Source organism: Phyllobates terribilis, unplaced genomic scaffold (genome assembly GCF_046119375.1).
Source record: "Phyllobates terribilis strain yellow unplaced genomic scaffold, ASM4611937v1 Scaffold_40__1_contigs__length_11209783, whole genome shotgun sequence".
NCBI classification, from domain to species: Eukaryota; Metazoa; Chordata; class Amphibia; order Anura; family Dendrobatidae; genus Phyllobates; species Phyllobates terribilis.
In genome coordinates this window covers 8,155,436-8,174,769 of record NW_027362800.1, presented here as the reverse complement: position 1 = coordinate 8,174,769, position 19,334 = coordinate 8,155,436, and the positions used below count along the sequence as shown (strand labels likewise).

The window sequence follows — 19,334 nt, the reverse complement described above, 5'->3', positions numbered from 1 at the left end:
CCAGATGACAAGCTCATTTTGGTTCAACTTCAGCAACTGTGCATTGCATTGCCATGTAATGTAATGTAATGCAATGCTATCTATCTAGCTCTCCCTCTATACTTCCTTTTGGATAAACAGACATATTAGGCAAGCATTTTGGAGCTTTCACCTAAATAACTACAGGTGGTGAGATAAGCTGCACAATATAATTGACCTTTCAGTATATTGTTGCACACACACCATCTATTTAGCAAATGCCCTTGTTATCAACAGCAGCCTTTTAAACTCACCTGAGCTAACAGGTATGTGAGCTGGTTACTCTGCTGCGCTTAAAATTTCTTTTTTGGTTTGCTACAATGCCTTTTCTGAAACGTTGTCTCCCTCTGCTGGAACACTGACTTCTTTCATTTAATGCCTGCAGACTATAAAAGAGAAACCAACCCAAAAAGTTTGGTTGATTAGTCTGTGGCATTCTTTTAAACTGTTGCTTATGGCGGTCTCTGTGAGCTTCTCAGTGACATTCAGCCATCCAGGTATCCCGCCTGCAGTAGACGGAATGTGGCAATGGAACGCTGGCTGCGCGTGTCATAATAGGCTCTGAGCCTTTATATACCTGCGCACAGCAGCAGCCACCTTCAGTCTGCTGCTGGACAGCCAGCAGCAGCAGCAGCAGGAGAGGTAATTAATCAGCAACCCTCCTGCTAAGGGTAGACAGCTGCTCGTTCCACCCCCCCCCCGCCTTAATTGGTTCTCCTCCCTTCCAACGGTGTTGAGGCGGGTGGGAACAGCCGGGGGTTGAGGGTACTGTGCTAAAAGAGGTGAAGTTATGCAGATCTAAAACGCGTGGATTGCAGCAGCAGCAAGCCGAAAAGTGCAGGCATGTGAGGGATCTAGAGGTTGACAGCATGTCTTCTTAACGGGAGTCCAGGTGGCCATCTCCACAAATGGACTTTTCAGAATCCTTGGGTGGCACCGTAGTCGGAAACCAATTCTGGTTATCGCTTCTCGGCCTTTTGGCTAAGATCAAGTGTAGTATCTGTTCTTATCAGTTTAATATCTGATACGTCCCCTATCTGGGGACCATATATTAAATGGATTTTTAGAACAGGGAGATGGAAAAAGAGCTTGCTCTGTCCACTCCACGCATTGACCTGGTATTTCAGTATCTCCAGGACCGGTGCACCCCTTCTTTAATGCAGTTTCTAAAATCAGAAAGAATTGAATTCAATGCTTTTTGTTCATTTTGCTTGTTTGTCGGATTTTGGGATGGACTCTTTGGCTTTGCTTTTCTTCTCCTCATTGGATTTTTCATGTTAAAAGTTGCAGAAGCCAGATGACAAGCTCATTTTGGTTCAACTTCAGCAACTGTGCATTGCATTGCCATGTAATGTAATGTAATGCAATGCTATCTATCTAGCTCTCCCTCTATACTTCCTTTTGGATAAACAGACATATTAGGCAAGCATTTTGGAGCTTTCACCTAAATAACTACAGGTGGTGAGATAAGCTGCACAATATAATTGACCTTTCAGTATATTGTTGCACACACACCATCTATTTAGCAAATGCCCTTGTTATCAACAGCAGCCTTTTAAACTCACCTGAGCTAACAGGTATGTGAGCTGGTTACTCTGCTGCGCTTAAAATTTCTTTTTTGGTTTGCTACAATGCCTTTTCTGAAACGTTGTCTCCCTCTGCTGGAACACTGACTTCTTTCATTTAATGCCTGCAGACTATAAAAGAGAAACCAACCCAAAAAGTTTGGTTGATTAGTCTGTGGCATTCTTTTAAACTGTTGCTTATGGCGGTCTCTGTGAGCTTCTCAGTGACATTCAGCCATCCAGGTATCCCGCCTGCAGTAGACGGAATGTGGCAATGGAACGCTGGCTGCGCATGTCATAATAGGCTCTGAGCCTTTATATACCTGCGCACAGCAGCAGCCACCTTCAGTCTGCTGCTGGACAGCCAGCAGCAGCAGCAGCAGGAGAGGTAATTAATCAGCAACCCTCCTGCTAAGGGTAGACAGCTGCTCGTTCCACCCCCCCCCGCCTTAATTGGTTCTCCTCCCTTCCAACGGTGTTGAGGCGGGTGGGAACAGCCGAGGGTTGAGGGTACTGTGCTAAAAGAGGTGGAGTTATGCAGATCTAAAACGCGTGGATTGCAGCAGCAGCAAGCCGAAAAGTGCAGGCATGTGAGGGATCTAGAGGTTGACAGCATGTCTTCTTAACGGGAGTCCAGGTGGCCATCTCCACAAATGGACTTTTCAGAATCCTTGGGTGGCACCGTAGTCGGAAACCAATTCTGGTTATCGCTTCTCGGCCTTTTGGCTAAGATCAAGTGTAGTATCTGTTCTTATCAGTTTAATATCTGATACGTCCCCTATCTGGGGACCATATATTAAATGGATTTTTAGAACAGGGAGATGGAAAAAGAGCTTGCTCTGTCCACTCCACGCATTGACCTGGTATTGCAGTATCTCCAGGACCGGTGCACCCCTTCTTTAATGCAGTTTCTAAAATCAGAAAGAATTGAATTCAATGCTTTTTGTTCATTTTGCTTGTTTGTCGGATTTTGGGATGGACTCTTTGGCTTTGCTTTTCTTCTCCTCATTGGATTTTTCATGTTAAAAGTTGCAGAAGCCAGATGACAAGCTCATTTTGGTTCAACTTCAGCAACTGTGCATTGCATTGCCATGTAATGTAATGTAATGCAATGCTATCTATCTAGCTCTCCCTCTATACTTCCTTTTGGATAAACAGACATATTAGGCAAGCATTTTGGAGCTTTCACCTAAATAACTACAGGTGGTGAGATAAGCTGCACAATATAATTGACCTTTCAGTATATTGTTGCACACACACCATCTATTTAGCAAATGCCCTTGTTATCAACAGCAGCCTTTTAAACTCACCTGAGCTAACAGGTATGTGAGCTGGTTACTCTGCTGCGCTTAAAATTTCTTTTTTGGTTTGCTACAATGCCTTTTCTGAAACGTTGTCTCCCTCTGCTGGAACACTGACTTCTTTCATTTAATGCCTGCAGACTATAAAAGAGAAACCAACCCAAAAAGTTTGGTTGATTAGTCTGTGGCATTCTTTTAAACTGTTGCTTATGGCGGTCTCTGTGAGCTTCTCAGTGACATTCAGCCATCCAGGTATCCCGCCTGCAGTAGACGGAATGTGGCAATGGAACGCTGGCTGCGCGTGTCATAATAGGCTCTGAGCCTTTATATACCTGCGCACAGCAGCAGCCACCTTCAGTCTGCTGCTGGACAGCCAGCAGCAGCAGCAGGAGAGGTAATTAATCAGCAACCCTCCTGCTAAGGGTAGACAGCTGCTCGTTCCACCCCCCCCCCCGCCTTAATTGGTTCTCCTCCCTTCCAACGGTGTTGAGGCGGGTGGGAACAGCCGGGGGTTGAGGGTACTGTGCTAAAAGAGGTGGAGTTATGCAGATCTAAAACGCGTGGATTGCAGCAGCAGCAAGCCGAAAAGTGCAGGCATGTGAGGGATCTAGAGGTTGACAGCATGTCTTCTTAACGGGAGTCCAGGTGGCCATCTCCACAAATGGACTTTTCAGAATCCTTGGGTGGCACCGTAGTCGGAAACCAATTCTGGTTATCGCTTCTCGGCCTTTTGGCTAAGATCAAGTGTAGTATCTGTTCTTATCAGTTTAATATCTGATACGTCCCCTATCTGGGGACCATATATTAAATGGATTTTTAGAACAGGGAGATGGAAAAAGAGCTTGCTCTGTCCACTCCACGCATTGACCTGGTATTGCAGTATCTCCAGGACCGGTGCACACCTTCTTTAATGCAGTTTCTAAAATCAGAAAGAATTGAATTCAATGCTTTTTGTTCATTTTGCTTGTTTGTCGGATTTTGGGATGGACTCTTTGGCTTTGCTTTTCTTCTCCTCATTGGATTTTTCATGTTAAAAGTTGCAGAAGCCAGATGACAAGCTCATTTTGGTTCAACTTCAGCAACTGTGCATTGCATTGCCATGTAATGTAATGTAATGCAATGCTATCTATCTAGCTCTCCCTCTATACTTCCTTTTGGATAAACAGACATATTAGGCAAGCATTTTGGAGCTTTCACCTAAATAACTACAGGTGGTGAGATAAGCTGCACAATATAATTGACCTTTCAGTATATTGTTGCACACACACCATCTATTTAGCAAATGCCCTTGTTATCAACAGCAGCCTTTTAAACTCACCTGAGCTAACAGGTATGTGAGCTGGTTACTCTGCTGCGCTTAAAATTTCTTTTTTGGTTTGCTACAATGCCTTTTCTGAAACGTTGTCTCCCTCTGCTGGAACACTGACTTCTTTCATTTAATGCCTGCAGACTATAAAAGAGAAACCAACCCAAAAAGTTTGGTTGATTAGTCTGTGGCATTCTTTTAAACTGTTGCTTATGGCGGTCTCTGTGAGCTTCTCAGTGACATTCAGCCATCCAGGTATCCCGCCTGCAGTAGACGGAATGTGGCAATGGAACGCTGGCTGCGCGTGTCATAATAGGCTCTGAGCCTTTATATACCTGCGCACAGCAGCAGCCACCTTCAGTCTGCTGCTGGACAGCCAGCAGCAGCAGCAGCAGGAGAGGTAATTAATCAGCAACCCTCCTGCTAAGGGTAGACAGCTGCTCGTTCCACCCCCCCCCCGCCTTAATTCGTTCTCCTCCCTTCCAACGGTGTTGAGGCGGGTGGGAACAGCCGGGGGTTGAGGGTACTGTGCTAAAAGAGGTGGAGTTATGCAGATCTAAAACGCGTGGATTGCAGCAGCAGCAAGCTGAAAAGTGCAGGCATGTGAGGGATCTAGAGGTTGACAGCATGTCTTCTTAACGGGAGTCCAGGTGGCCATCTCCACAAATGGACTTTTCAGAATCCTTGGGTGGCACCGTAGTCGGAAACCAATTCTGGTTATCGCTTCTCGGCCTTTTGGCTAAGATCAAGTGTAGTATCTGTTCTTATCAGTTTAATATCTGATACGTCCCCTATCTGGGGACCATATATTAAATGGATTTTTAGAACAGGGAGATGGAAAAAGAGCTTGCTCTGTCCACTCCACGCATTGACCTGGTATTGCAGTATCTCCAGGACCGGTGCACCCCTTCTTTAATGCAGTTTCTAAAATCAGAAAGAATTGAATTCAATGCTTTTTGTTCATTTTGCTTGTTTGTCGGATTTTGGGATGGACTCTTTGGCTTTGCTTTTCTTCTCCTCATTGGATTTTTCATGTTAAAAGTTGCAGAAGCCAGATGACAAGCTCATTTTGGTTCAACTTCAGCAACTGTGCATTGCATTGCCATGTAATGTAATGTAATGCAATGCTATCTATCTAGCTCTCCCTCTATACTTCCTTTTGGATAAACAGACATATTAGGCAAGCATTTTGGAGCTTTCACCTAAATAACTACAGGTGGTGAGATAAGCTGCACAATATAATTGACCTTTCAGTATATTGTTGCACACACACCATCTATTTAGCAAATGCCCTTGTTATCAACAGCAGCCTTTTAAACTCACCTGAGCTAACAGGTATGTGAGCTGGTTACTCTGCTGCGCTTAAAATTTCTTTTTTGGTTTGCTACAATGCCTTTTCTGAAACGTTGTCTCCCTCTGCTGGAACACTGACTTCTTTCATTTAATGCCTGCAGACTATAAAAGAGAAACCAACCCAAAAAGTTTGGTTGATTAGTCTGTGGCATTCTTTTAAACTGTTGCTTATGGCGGTCTCTGTGAGCTTCTCAGTGACATTCAGCCATCCAGGTATCCCGCCTGCAGTAGACGGAATGTGGCAATGGAACGCTGGCTGCGCGTGTCATAATAGGCTCTGAGCCTTTATATACCTGCGCACAGCAGCAGCCACCTTCAGTCTTCTGCTGGACAGCCAGCAGCAGCAGCAGCAGGAGAGGTAATTAATCAGCAACCCTCCTGCTAAGGGTAGACAGCTGCTCGTTCCACCCCCCCCCGCCTTAATTGGTTCTCCTCCCTTCCAACGGTGTTGAGGCGGGTGGGAACAGCCGGGGGTTGAGGGTACTGTGCTAAAAGAGGTGGAGTTATGCAGATCTAAAACGCGTGGATTGCAGCAGCAGCAAGCCGAAAAGTGCAGGCATGTGAGGGATCTAGAGGTTGACAGCATGTCTGCTTAACGGGAGTCCAGGTGGCCATCTCCACAAATGGACTTTTCAGAATCCTTGGGTGGCACCGTAGTCGGAAACCAATTCTGGTTATCGCTTCTCGGCCTTTTGGCTAAGATCAAGTGTAGTATCTGTTCTTTTAAGAACACAAGAGCTACGATCTACACTTGACGAGAGCGATCGAACTCGGAAGGAGAAGAGCTTCGGAGCGCAGCTGACATCGGAGAAGGAAGGCGGATATCGGTGGGAGGAAGAAGCTCTAAAGAATCCAGAAGAAGACGAAGACTCGGAGAAGAATCGGGCTGTCCTGTGGAATCTTTGAGTAAGAAAATCATCGAGACAAAGACCTTTCGGGGAATTTGTCCAGAACACGACGGGAGAAGAATCTGCATAGCTCCACCCATTTCGGGAAGAGCTCCAGATCCAGCTCCAAGAAGTAACTGCAGGAGGAAAGCCATGGCAAGCGCTGCGAGGAAGGCCGAAAAGAAGAGCCTGGAGCAGGGGACAGCCAGGAGGGCCCAGCCAGGAGCCGATTCTGACCCCAAGGACTCTGCCTCCACGACTGGCCAGCAGAAGGGACCCCAGAAGCCCCGCCACGAAGCTCCAGCCCTGGAGCCATGGATGCGGCAGACGGTGGCCCTGAAGCTGAAGGAAGTGGATGGGAGGGTGCCGGACATGTCCTCGGACGTGTTCTGCCAGAAGATGCTGCTGGATCGAGGCTTCTCCAGGTCGGACACCCTCAGCATCCAGACCTTCTTGACGGGGATCTTCTTCGTCACCTTCGCCACTGTGAACACCTGCAGGAGGTTCTGGGAAATGGTAAGCGCAAAAGGATCGGATAATTCTTTCTCTGCCTTTACAGGTAGCTGCCCTATCCAGAGGGACGAAAGGAGGATCACGGTCTCCATGCGCAACCCGCACACCCCAGGCCAAGACATCTGTACCTTCCTGAGACGCTTCTGTTTGGTTGTGAAGGAACCCTCTCACATCCTGAATGGACTCGGCTTCTGGACAGGTAAGTGGTCGGTGACTGTTAGACTTCACAGGGACCTGGCGTACTCAGACGGACTTCGGCACCTGCCCCCGACATTCTCCCTGGGCAACTCCTACGGCCTCATCTATTACCCGGACATGCCGCGGAACTGCAGGAGATGCGGCAAGAACGGCCACGAGATGAAGGACTGCAAGGAGGATGCCTGCAGGATTTGTCGAGTGACGGGACACAGCTCGAAGGACTGCCCGAAGAAGACGTCCTGCAACCTGTGTGGGCTGGCGGCTCATCTGTACAAGGATTGCCCCAAGCGTGAGAGATCCTGGGCATCGGTGGTTGCGACGACCCCAGCTCCGGAGGACAACGCCCCGACGACCAGGCCTGTGAAGGTCAAGGACGCGACGACCAAGGCCCCAGCGGCCAAGGCCGAGACGACCAAGGCCAAAGCGGTCAAGGAGTCGGTGGCCAAAGCCCCAGCGACGGTCCCAGCAGCTCCGAAGCAGAAGAAAAAGTCAAAGGAGGGTAAGAGTTCTGTCACCCCTCTCTCGATCCCTCCCCCTGCCACCCCCGTCCAATCCCCCCCCACCCCGGCCACCCCTGCTGAGGATTCCACTTCCTCTTCCTCCTTCCCCTACTCCTCAGCAGGTGTCCTTTCCCCTGCCCCGGCAGCCACTCTCCCTCCTCAGACCATGGTAGTGGTGGAATTAACCTTTCCTCCACCTGCCGCTATCTATTCCGAGGAGGATTTTCCCCTTCTTGTCTCCCCAGTTCCAACCCGGGGAAAGAGGAAGGTGGAGGACAGCCCTGCTACTGAATCCTCCAAAAAGAAGATTCTGGATTTCGTAGGCGAAAAGGAGGATACCCTCCCTGAGCCAGAAGAGATGGAGCACATGGTTGAGACCCTGGTGGCCGAGCCAGAAGAGGAGGAACTGGTGGTCGCCGAGATCGAGGCCGCGCTGCTTGACCAGATGGAGGAAGAGGGCCTGCTGGTGATCCCGTCACCAGCAGTCAACACCGACGAGGGACCACCCGACCGGAGTGGTAACTAAGGTGTATTGCCTGCGCTAACTTTTTCTTTTTTCCCTACATGATGGCTAATATTAACTTATTTTCCATTAATGTCAGGAGCATCAAGGACAAGTTCAGACGTCAGACTATTTATGCCTTCCTTACTTCCCAGTTGTGTGATGTTTATATGTTGCAGGAATGTTCCCTTCCCTCCTCTAGGTCCTTCAAACATCTGGCCAGGGAGTGGTCCCACGGTCCATCCTACTGGTCCGGTGGGGGTGACTGCAAGTCTGCAGGGGTCGCAATTCTGATCAGGGGGGGCGCATTCACGCTTGAGTCCGTCCAGGAGCTCATCTGCGGCAGGGCTCTTGTTGTAGATGGCAACTGGGCGGGAGAACCTGTCAGGTTCATCAACGTGTATGCGTCCCCACTGAAGAATGAGCGTTTGGAGCTTTTCCAGACCCTGCGGCTTCAGCTTGCCACCACCAGGACCTTAGTGATGGTCGGGGATTTCAACTGCCCCATCGAGGAGGATGGTCGTAGTTCTGGCACATCTGCCAAGTTGGACATCACGTACAAGCTGCTCATCGAGATGGTAACCGAGGCCTCTCTTCAGGACGTGGTGGGCTCCATGGGGAGAGGCTCCACGAACTATTCGTGGAGCCGACCGGATGGCTCACTCCGCTCCAGGATTGACTTTGTGTTCACCTCTCGGGCAGTCAGGCAGAGTAGGCACTCGATGGTCCCCTGCTTCTTCTCCGACCACAGAGCCATTCACTTACAAGGTGTCCTCGGCGACGGTTTTCCGTCCGGCCCCGGCTCCTGGAAGCTGAATTGTGCTCTGCTGGCTCAGGATGAAGTCGTGGAGGAGCTGAGAGCAGCCTACGCAATGTGGCAGTCCTACAAGGGTAGCTTCCAAACAGTCTCTGATTGGTGGGAATATGTTAAACTTGAGTTTCGCTGTTTCTTTCAGGCCAAGGGTCGACAACAGGCGTGTGAGAAGAGGAGGGACTTCAGAGGGCTGCAGCGCGAGCTGCGGTCGCTGCAGGACCTTCTTCACTGTGGCTGGGACGTGAGGGAGGAGCTGGAGGAGACCAAGAAGAGCCTGAAAAGGCACTTTGAGGAGGAGTCCAAGCGAATCGTCTTCGGTTCCAAAGTGGAGAATCTGGAGAAGGGTGAGAAATGTAACTCATTCTTTTTCAGGAAACTTCATGCCGGTCACACGCCCCTGAACGAGCTGCGAGACGAGAGCGGAAACATGCGACGTGGGAAGGAGGACGTGATGAGGGTCGTCAGCGACTTCTACAGCGAACTCTACTCCCACAAGACTACCGACCCCGACGCTGCTGATAACTTCCTGTCAGGTATCACTAACCATCTTGATCCTGCAGGCACGGCAGCCTTGGACAAACCTCTGATGGTGGGCGAATTGCTCTCTGCCGCTAAATCCTTTAGGACCGGCAGGACCCCGGGCAGTGATGGTCTTCCAGCGGAGCTCTATGTAGCGCTGGGAGACCTCATCTGTCCGGACCTGTTGGACCTGTACGAGGAGATGGTGGTGGAGGGTAGAATGCCTCCATCTTTGAGGGAAGGAATGGTCACGATCCTGTACAAGCGGAAGGGAGAGAGTTGCGACCTGAGGAATTGGCGTCCCATCACTCTGCTCAACGTGGACTACAAGATCCTGGCCAAGACGATGGCGACACGACTTAAGACGGTCATCGGACGGATCATCCACCCGGACCAGACCTGCGGCATCCCTGGACGTCGCATCGCAGACAGCCTCGCTCTCGTGCGGGACACGGTCGAGTACATCAAGGTCCGCCGCGCACACGCGGCCCTGGTCTCCTTGGATCAGGAGAAGGCCTTCGACCGGGTTTCCCACGAGTTCATGGGCCGAGCTCTGCACCGGTTAGGTTTGGGTAACATGTTTTGTTCGTATGTCCGTTTGATGTATTTTGATATCCACAGCTCGGTGTTGGTGAAAGGCTGGAAGACTGACCCCTTCCCTGTCCTCTCTGGGGTCAGACAAGGCTGCCCTCTATCACCTCTTCTTTTTGTTTGTGTTATAGAACTCTTCGCAGAGGCTATCCGGCAGAATGGAGAGATCAGAGGGATCACCGCACCGGGTCCGGGACGACACGAGGTCAAGTGCTCGCTCTACATGGACGACGTCACCGTCTTCTGCGCTGATCGTGGTTCAGTCGACGCCCTCGTCCAGACGTGTGAGAGGTTCGGCCGGGCTTCAGGGGCCAAAGTCAACTGCAGGAAGTCGGAAGCCATGCTCTTCGGGGATTGGCAGCCGGCCTCCTCCGCCCCCTTCCCCTTCAACATTCAACCGGATTTCCTCAAGGTGCTGGGAGTCTGGTTCGGGAAGGAAGGAGCGGCCCTCAAGTCCTGGCAAGAACGCTTGGCCAAGGTGAAGCAACGGATCGGACTCTGGAGCCTCAGACACCTCACTTGTGAGGGTAAGGCACTCGTCCTGCGTAATGAGGTCCTGCCCGTCTTGCAGTACACGGCGCAGGCCTGGCCCCCACACGTCACTGTGTGCAGGGCCATTACCAGGACAGTGTTTCACTTTGTCTGGGGATCCAAGATGGACAGAGTCAGGCGGGCCGTCATGTACAAGGAGCCTCGCAAGGGTGGGAAGGGCGTTCCAGATATCCCCACCCTCCTGCGATCCTCTTTTGTGTGTGATTGTGTCCGCCGGACTTTGCAAGTCAAGAATGGCTCCGCGGGCAGGTCCATGTCTCGCTTCTTCCTGCTTCCTCTTTGGAGGCGACTCGGCTGGGACAAGTGGGACAGCTCCTTCCCCTACAACTGGACGACGCCATGGTTCTATGGAGACGTCGTTCGATTTGTGGGGGAACATCAACTGGAGGGACTCAAGCCCGACTTGTGGAAGCCCAAAACTATCCACAAGCTCATCAGAGCCAAGGATGACGTGGAGAACATCACAGGACTTCACCAGGACACGCTGGAGACTGTGTGGACAAATGTGTCGTCTGACAGGCTGACCAACGGGCACAAGGACTTGTCGTGGATGGCGATTCAGGGCGGACTGCCCGTCCGGTCATTCATGCATGCCCGGAACCTGTGCAAGACCCGGTACTGCCCAAGGTGCCCCTTCGTGGAGGAAACATCTTTGCACACTTTTTGGGACTGCGGATTTGCACAGCGCCTGTTGACTGCCCTTGAGGACGACCTGAGGAACTCTGTCCCCAGGGCGAGCCTATCGCACCATTCTGTGCTTTACGGACTCTTCCCTGGGGTTCATACCGTCGGAGCCATCCAGGAGGCTTGGCGCCTTATGAACTGCTTCAAGGATGCCGTTTGGGTCGCCAGGAACCGGCTCATCTTGAGGAGGGAGAGGATGTCCATCCAGGACTGCCGCAGGCTGATCCACAGCCTGCTCAGAGACTATTCCATCGTGGACGGTCCGGAGGACGAGGATGAGGACTAAACCCCTCCTCCCCCTCTCCCCTTATGTGTCTTGTCTTTTAATAAAGCTTCGGGCCTGTGATTTTCCCCTCCCCATCCCCTTTTTCCCAATCCCCATCCCTTATCACGGTTCGTCGTACTGTATTGATTGACATGCTTTTTCTTTCATATTGAGTGTTTTGTGTAGCATAGGGGTGTGATGTGTCTAGTTAGTGCGTCGTATCCTCATGCTATGTAAATGTGATGTAGAATTCTGTGTGTACTGGGCTGCGGCACTGTACACTGTCTGTTAACTTATTTTTTGTGCTAATAAAAGATATATTCAATCAAAAAAATCTGTTCTTATCAGTTTAATATCTGATACGTCCCCTATCTGGGGACCATATATTAAATGGATTTTTAGAACAGGGAGATGGAAAAAGAGCTTGCTCTGTCCACTCCACGCATTGACCTGGTATTGCAGTATCTCCAGGACCGGTGCACCCCTTCTTTAATGCAGTTTCTAAAATCAGAAAGAATTGAATTCAATGCTTTTTGTTCATTTTGCTTGTTTGTCGGATTTTGGGATGGACTCTTTGGCTTTGCTTTTCTTCTCCTCATTGGATTTTTCATGTTAAAAGTTGCAGAAGCCAGATGACAAGCTCATTTTGGTTCAACTTCAGCAACTGTGCATTGCATTGCCATGTAATGTAATGTAATGCAATGCTATCTATCTAGCTCTCCCTCTATACTTCCTTTTGGATAAACAGACATATTAGGCAAGCATTTTGGAGCTTTCACCTAAATAACTACAGGTGGTGAGATAAGCTGCACAATATAATTGACCTTTCAGTATATTGTTGCACACACACCATCTATTTAGCAAATGCCCTTGTTATCAACAGCAGCCTTTTAAACTCACCTGAGCTAACAGGTATGTGAGCTGGTTACTCTGCTGCGCTTAAAATTTCTTTTTTGGTTTGCTACAATGCCTTTTCTGAAACGTTGTCTCCCTCTGCTGGAACACTGACTTCTTTCATTTAATGCCTGCAGACTATAAAAGAGAAACCAACCCAAAAAGTTTGGTTGATTAGTCTGTGGCATTCTTTTAAACTGTTGCTTATGGCGGTCTCTGTGAGCTTCTCAGTGACATTCAGCCATCCAGGTATCCCGCCTGCAGTAGACGGAATGTGGCAATGGAACGCTGGCTGCGCGTGTCATAATAGGCTCTGAGCCTTTATATACCTGCGCACAGCAGCAGCCACCTTCAGTCTGCTGCTGGACAGCCAGCAGCAGCAGCAGCAGGAGAGGTAATTAATCAGCAACCCTCCTGCTAAGGGTAGACAGCTGCTCGTTCCACCCCCCCCCCCCCGCCTTAATTGGTTCTCCTCCCTTCCAACGGTGTTGAGGCGGGTGGGAACAGCCGGGGGTTGAGGGTACTGTGCTAAAAGAGGTGGAGTTATGCAGATCTAAAACGCGTGGATTGCAGCAGCAGCAAGCCGAAAAGTGCAGGCATGTGAGGGATCTAGAGGTTGACAGCATGTCTTCTTAACGGGAGTCCAGGTGGCCATCTCCACAAATGGACTTTTCAGAATCCTTGGGTGGCACCGTAGTCGGAAACCAATTCTGGTTATCGCTTCTCGGCCTTTTGGCTAAGATCAAGTGTAGTATCTGTTCTTATCAGTTTAATATCTGATACGTCCCCTATCTGGGGACCATATATTAAATGGATTTTTAGAACAGGGAGATGGAAAAAGAGCTTGCTCTGTCCACTCCACGCATTGACCTGGTATTGCAGTATCTCCAGGACCGGTGCACCCCTTCTTTAATGCAGTTTCTAAAATCAGAAAGAATTGAATTCAATGCTTTTTGTTCATTTTGCTTGTTTGTCGGATTTTGGGATGGACTCTTTGGCTTTGCTTTTCTTCTCCTCATTGGATTTTTCATGTTAAAAGTTGCAGAAGCCAGATGACAAGCTCATTTTGGTTCAACTTCAGCAACTGTGCATTGCATTGCCATGTAATGTAATGTAATGCAATGCTATCTATCTAGCTCTCCCTCTATACTTCCTTTCGGATAAACAGACATATTAGGCAAGCGTTTTGGAGCTTTCACCTAAATAACTACAGGTGGTGAGATAAGCTGCACAATATAATTGACCTTTCAGTATATTGTTGCACACACACCATCTATTTAGCAAATGCCCTTGTTATCAACAGCAGCCTTTTAAACTCACCTGAGCTAACAGGTATGTGAGCTGGTTACTCTGCTGCGCTTAAAATTTCTTTTTTGGTTTGCTACAATGCCTTTTCTGAAACGTTGTCTCCCTCTGCTGGAACACTGACTTCTTTCATTTAATGCCTGCAGACTATAAAAGAGAAACCAACCCAAAAAGTTTGGTTGATTAGTCTGTGGCATTCTTTTAAACTGTTGCTTATGGCGGTCTCTGTGAGCTTCTCAGTGACATTCAGCCATCCAGGTATCCCGCCTGCAGTAGACGGAATGTGGCAATGGAACGCTGGCTGCGCGTGTCATAATAGGCTCTGAGCCTTTATATACCTGCGCACAGCAGCAGCCACCTTCAGTCTGCTGCTGGACAGCCAGAAGCAGCAGCAGCAGGAGAGGTAATTAATCAGCAACCCTCCTGCTAAGGGTAGACAGCTGCTCGTTCCACCCCCCCCCCGCCTTAATTGGTTCTCCTCCCTTCCAACGGTGTTGAGGCGGGTGGGAACAGCCGGGGATTGAGGGTACTGTGCTAAAAGAGGTGGAGTTATGCAGATCTAAAACGCGTGGATTGCAGCAGCAGCAAGCCGAAAAGTGCAGGCATGTGAGGGATCTAGAGGTTGACAGCATGTCTTCTTAACGGGAGTCCAGGTGGCCATCTCCACAAATGGACTTTTCAGAATCCTTGGGTGGCACCGTAGTCGGAAACCAATTCTGGTTATCGCTTCTCGGCCTTTTGGCTAAGATCAAGTGTAGTATCTGTTCTTTTAAGAACACAAGAGCTACGATCTACACTTGACGAGAGCGATCGAACTCGGAAGGAGAAGAGCTTCGGAGCGCAGCTGACATCGGAGAAGGAAGGCGGATATCGGTGGGAGGAAGAAGCTCTAAAGAATCCAGAAGAAGACGAAGGCTCGGAGAAGATCGGGCTGTCTGTGGAATCTTTGAGTAAGAAAATCATCGAACAAAAAGAAGAATCTGCATAGCTCCACCCATTTCGGGAAGAGCTCCAGATCCAGCTCCAAGAAGTAACTGCAGGAGGAAAGCCATGGCAAGCGCTGCGAGGAAGGCCGAAAAGAAGAGCCTGGAGCAGGGGACAGCCAGGAGGTCCCAGCCAGGAGCCGATTCTGACCCCAAGGACTCTGCCTCCACGACTGGCCAGCAGAAGGGACCCCAGAAGCCCCGCCACGAAGCTCCAGCCCTGGAGCCATGGATGCGGCAGACGGTGGCCCTGAAGCTGAAGGAAGTGGATGGGAGGGTGCCGGACATGTCCTCGGATGTGTTCTGCCAGAAGATGCTGCTGGATCGAGGCTTCTCCAGGTCGGACACCCTCAGCATCCAGACCTTCTTGACGGGGATCTTCTTCGTCACCTTCGCCACTGTGAACACCTGCAGGAGGTTCTGGGAAATGGTAAGCGCAAAAGGATCGGATAATTCTTTCTCTGCCTTTACAGGTAGCTGCCCTATCCAGAGGGACGAAAGGAGGATCACGGTCTCCATGCGCAACCCGCACACCCCAGGCCAAGACATCTGTACCTTCCTGAGACGCTTCTGTTTGGTTGTGAAGGAACCCTCTCACATCCTGAATGGACTCGGCTTCTGGACAGGTAAGTGGTCGGTGACTGTTAGACTTCACAGGGACCTGGCGTACTCAGACGGACTTCGGCACCTGCCCCCGACATTCTCCCTGGGCAACTCCTACGGCCTCATCTATTACCCGGACATGCCGCGGAACTGCAGGAGATGCGGCAAGAACGGCCACGAGATGAAGGACTGCAAGGAGGATGCCTGCAGGATTTGTCGAGTGACGGGACACAGCTCGAAGGACTGCCCGAAGAAGACGTCCTGCAACCTGTGTGGGCTGGCGGCTCATCTGTACAAGGATTGCCCCAAGCGTGAGAGATCCTGGGCGTCGGTGGTTGCGACGACCCCAGCTCCGGAGGACAACGCCCCGACGACCAGGCCTGTGAAGGTCAAGGACGCGACGACCAAGGCCAAAGCGGTCAAGGAGTCGGTGGCCAAAGCCCCAGCGACGGTCCCAGCAGCTCCGAAGCAGAAGAAAAAGTCAAAGGAGGGTAAGAGTTCTGTCACCCCTCTCTCGATCCCTCCCCCTGCCACCCCCGTCCAATCCCCCCCCACCCCGGCCACCCCTGCTGAGGATTCCACTTCCTCTTCCTCCTTCCCCTACTCCTCAGCAGGTGTCCTTTCCCCTGCCCCGGCAGCCACTCTCCCTCCTCAGACCATGGTAGTGGTGGAATTAACCTTTCCTCCACCTGCCGCTATCTATTCCGAGGAGGATTTTCCCCTTCTTGTCTCCCCAGTTCCAACCCGGGGAAAGAGGAAGGTGGAGGACAGCCCTGCTACTGAATCCTCCAAAAAGAAGATTCTGGATTTCGTAGGCGAAAAGGAGGATACCCTCCCTGAGCCAGAAGAGATGGAGCACATGGTTGAGACCCTGGTGGCCGAGCCAGAAGAGGAGGAACTGGTGGTCGCCGAGATCGAGGCCGCGCTGCTTGACCAGATGGAGGAAGAGGGCCTGCTGGTGATCCCGTCACCAGCAGTCAACACCGACGAGGGACCACCCGACCGGAGTGGTAACTAAGGTGTATTGCCTGCGCTAACTTTTTCTTTTTTCCCTACATGATGGCTAATATTAACTTATTTTCCATTAATGTCAGGAGCATCAAGGACAAGTTCAGACGTCAGACTATTTATGCCTTCCTTACTTCCCAGTTGTGTGATGTTTATATGTTGCAGGAATGTTCCCTTCCCTCCTCTAGGTCCTTCAAACATCTGGCCAGGGAGTGGTCCCACGGTCCATCCTACTGGTCCGGTGGGGGTGACTGCAAGTCTGCAGGGGTCGCAATTCTGATCAGGGGGGGCGCATTCACGCTTGAGTCCGTCCAGGAGCTCATCTGCGGCAGGGCTCTTGTTGTAGATGGCAACTGGGCGGGAGAACCTGTCAGGTTCATCAACGTGTATGCGTCCCCACTGAAGAATGAGCGTTTGGAGCTTTTCCAGACCCTGCGGCTTCAGCTTGCCACCACCAGGACCTTAGTGATGGCCGGGGATTTCAACTGCCCCATCGAGGAGGATGGTCGTAGTTCTGGCACATCTGCCAAGTTGGACATCACGTCCAAGCTGCTCATCGAGATGGTAACCGAGGCCTCTCTTCAGGACGTGGTGGGCTCCATGGGGAGAGGCTCCACGAACTATTCGTGGAGCCGACCGGATGGCTCACTCCGCTCCAGGATTGACTTTGTGTTCACCTCTCGGGCAGTCAGGCAGAGTAGGCACTCGATGGTCCCCTGCTTCTTCTCCGACCACAGAGCCATTCACTTACAAGGTGTCCTCGGCGACGGTTTTCCGTCCGGCCCCGGCTCCTGGAAGCTGAATTGTGCTCTGCTGGCTCAGGATGAAGTCGTGGAGGAGCTGAGAGCAGCCTACGCAATGTGGCAGTCCTACAAGGGTAGCTTCCAAACAGTCTCTGATTGGTGGGAATATGTTAAACTTGAGTTTCGCTGTTTCTTTCAGGCCAAGGGTCGACAACAGGCGTGTGAGAAGAGGAGGGACTTCAGAGGGCTGCAGCGCGAGCTGCGGTCGCTGCAGGACCTTCTTCACTGTGGCTGGGACGTGAGGGAGGAGCTGGAGGAGACCAAGAAGAGCCTGAAAAGGCACTTTGAGGAGGAGTCCAAGCGAATCGTCTTCCGTTCCAAAGTGGAGAATCTGGAGAAGGGTGAGAAATGTAACTCATTCTTTTTCAGGAAACTTCATGCCGGTCACACGCCCCTGAACGAGCTGCGAGACGAGAGCGGAAACATGCGACGTGGGAAGGAGGACGTGATGAGGGTCGTCAGCGACTTCTACAGCGAACTCTACTCCCACAAGACTACCGACCCCGACGCTGCTGATAACTTCCTGTCAGGTATCACTAACCATCTTGATCCTGCAGGCACGGCAGCCTTGGACAAACCTCTGATGGTGGGCGAATTGCTCTCTGCCGCTAAATCCTTTAGGACCGGCAGGACCCCGGGCAGTGATGGTCTTCCAGCGGAGCTCTATGTAGCGGTGGGAGACCTCATCTGTCCGGACCTGTTGGACCTGTACGAGGAGATGGTGGTGGAGGGTAGAATGCCTCCATCTTTGAGGGAAGGAATGGTCACGATCCTGTACAAGCGGAAGGGAGAGAGTTGCGACCTGAGGAATTGGCGTCCCATCACTCTGCTCAAAGTGGACTACAAGATCCTGGCCAAGACGATGGCGACACGACTTAAGACGGTCATCGGACGGATCATCCACCCGGACCAGACCTGCGGCATCCCTGGACGTCGCATCGCAGACAGCCTCGCTCTCGTGCGGGACACGGTCGAGTACATCAAGGTCCGCCGCGCACACGCGGCCCTGGTCTCCTTGGATCAGGAGAAGGCCTTCGACCGGGTTTCCCACGAGTTCATGGGCCGAGCTCTGCACCGGTTAGGTTTGGGTAACATGTTTTGTTCGTATGTCCGTTTGATGTATTTTGATATCCACAGCTCGGTGTTGGTGAAAGGCTGGAAGACTGACCCCTTCCCTGTCCTCTCTGGGGTCAGACAAGGCTGCCCTCTATCACCTCTTCTTTTTGTTTGTGTTATAGAACTCTTCGCAGAGGCTATCCGGCAGAATGGAGAGATCAGAGGGATCACCGCACCGGGTCCGGGACGACACGAGGTCAAGTGCTCGCTCTACATGGACGACGTCACCGTCTTCTGCGCTGATCGTGGTTCAGTCGACGCCCTCGTCCAGACGTGTGAGAGGTTCGGCCGGGCTTCAGGGGCCAAAGTCAACTGCAGGAAGTCGGAAGCCATGCTCTTCGGGGATTGGCAGCCGGCCTCCTCCGCCCCCTTCCCCTTCAACATTCAACCGGATTTCCTCAAGGTGCTGGGAGTCTGGTTCGGGAAGGAAGGAGCGGCCCTCAAGTCCTGGCAAGAACGCTTGGCCAAGGTGAAGCAACGGATCGGACTCTGGAGCCTCAGACACCTCACTTGTGAGGGTAAGGCACTCATCCTGCGTAATGAGGTCCTGCCCGTCTTGCAGTACACGGCGCAGGCCTGGCCCCCACACGTCACTGTGTGCAGGGCCATTACCAGGACAGTGTTTCACTTTGTCTGGGGATCCAAGATGGACAGAGTCAGGCGGGCCGTCATGTACAAGGAGCCTCGCAAGGGTGGGAAGGGCGTTCCAGATATCCCCACCCTCCTGCGATCTTCTTTTGTGTGTGATTGTGTCCGCCGGACTTTGCAAGTCAAGAATGGCTCCGCGGGCAGGTCCATGTCTCGCTTCTTCCTGCTTCCTCTTTGGAGGCGACTCGGCTGGGACAAGTGGGACAGCTCCTTCCCCTACAACTGGACGACGCCATGGTTCTATGGAGACGTCGTTCGATTTGTGGGGGAACATCAACTGGAGGGACTCAAGCCCGACTTGTGGAAGCCCAAAACTATCCACAAGCTCATCAGAGCCAAGGATGACGTGGAGAACATCACAGGACTTCACCAGGACACGCTGGAGACTGTGTGGACAAATGTGTCG

The 19,334-nt window shown here is 51.3% G+C and overlaps 6 non-coding genes and 2 pseudogenes across 6 annotated transcripts; all 8 read left to right on the top strand.

The window, feature by feature from the left end:
• The first annotated feature begins 979 nt into the window (after window positions 1-979).
• Window positions 980-1,170, top strand: LOC141184294 (U2 spliceosomal RNA). Its single transcript, XR_012259063.1, has one exon. It is a non-coding gene; the product is annotated as a U2 spliceosomal RNA (small nuclear RNA).
• A 1,119-nt stretch (window positions 1,171-2,289) lies between these two features.
• Window positions 2,290-2,480, top strand: LOC141189505 (U2 spliceosomal RNA). The gene has a single exon (XR_012263561.1). It is a non-coding gene; the product is annotated as a U2 spliceosomal RNA (small nuclear RNA).
• Window positions 2,481-3,598: 1,118 nt separating this feature from the next.
• Window positions 3,599-3,789, top strand: LOC141184154 (U2 spliceosomal RNA). Its single transcript, XR_012258936.1, has one exon. It is a non-coding gene; the product is annotated as a U2 spliceosomal RNA (small nuclear RNA).
• A 1,120-nt stretch (window positions 3,790-4,909) lies between these two features.
• LOC141189504 (U2 spliceosomal RNA) lies at window positions 4,910-5,100 on the top strand. Its single transcript, XR_012263560.1, has one exon. It is a non-coding gene; the product is annotated as a U2 spliceosomal RNA (small nuclear RNA).
• Window positions 5,101-6,219: 1,119 nt separating this feature from the next.
• LOC141186055 (U2 spliceosomal RNA) lies at window positions 6,220-6,297 on the top strand (annotated as a pseudogene).
• A 5,564-nt stretch (window positions 6,298-11,861) lies between these two features.
• On the top strand, window positions 11,862-12,055 carry LOC141185706 (U2 spliceosomal RNA). The gene has a single exon (XR_012260340.1). It is a non-coding gene; the product is annotated as a U2 spliceosomal RNA (small nuclear RNA).
• Window positions 12,056-13,178: 1,123 nt separating this feature from the next.
• LOC141189503 (U2 spliceosomal RNA) lies at window positions 13,179-13,369 on the top strand. The gene has a single exon (XR_012263559.1). It is a non-coding gene; the product is annotated as a U2 spliceosomal RNA (small nuclear RNA).
• Window positions 13,370-14,489: 1,120 nt separating this feature from the next.
• On the top strand, window positions 14,490-14,567 carry LOC141186054 (U2 spliceosomal RNA; annotated as a pseudogene).
• The last annotated feature ends 4,767 nt before the right edge of the window (window positions 14,568-19,334 follow it).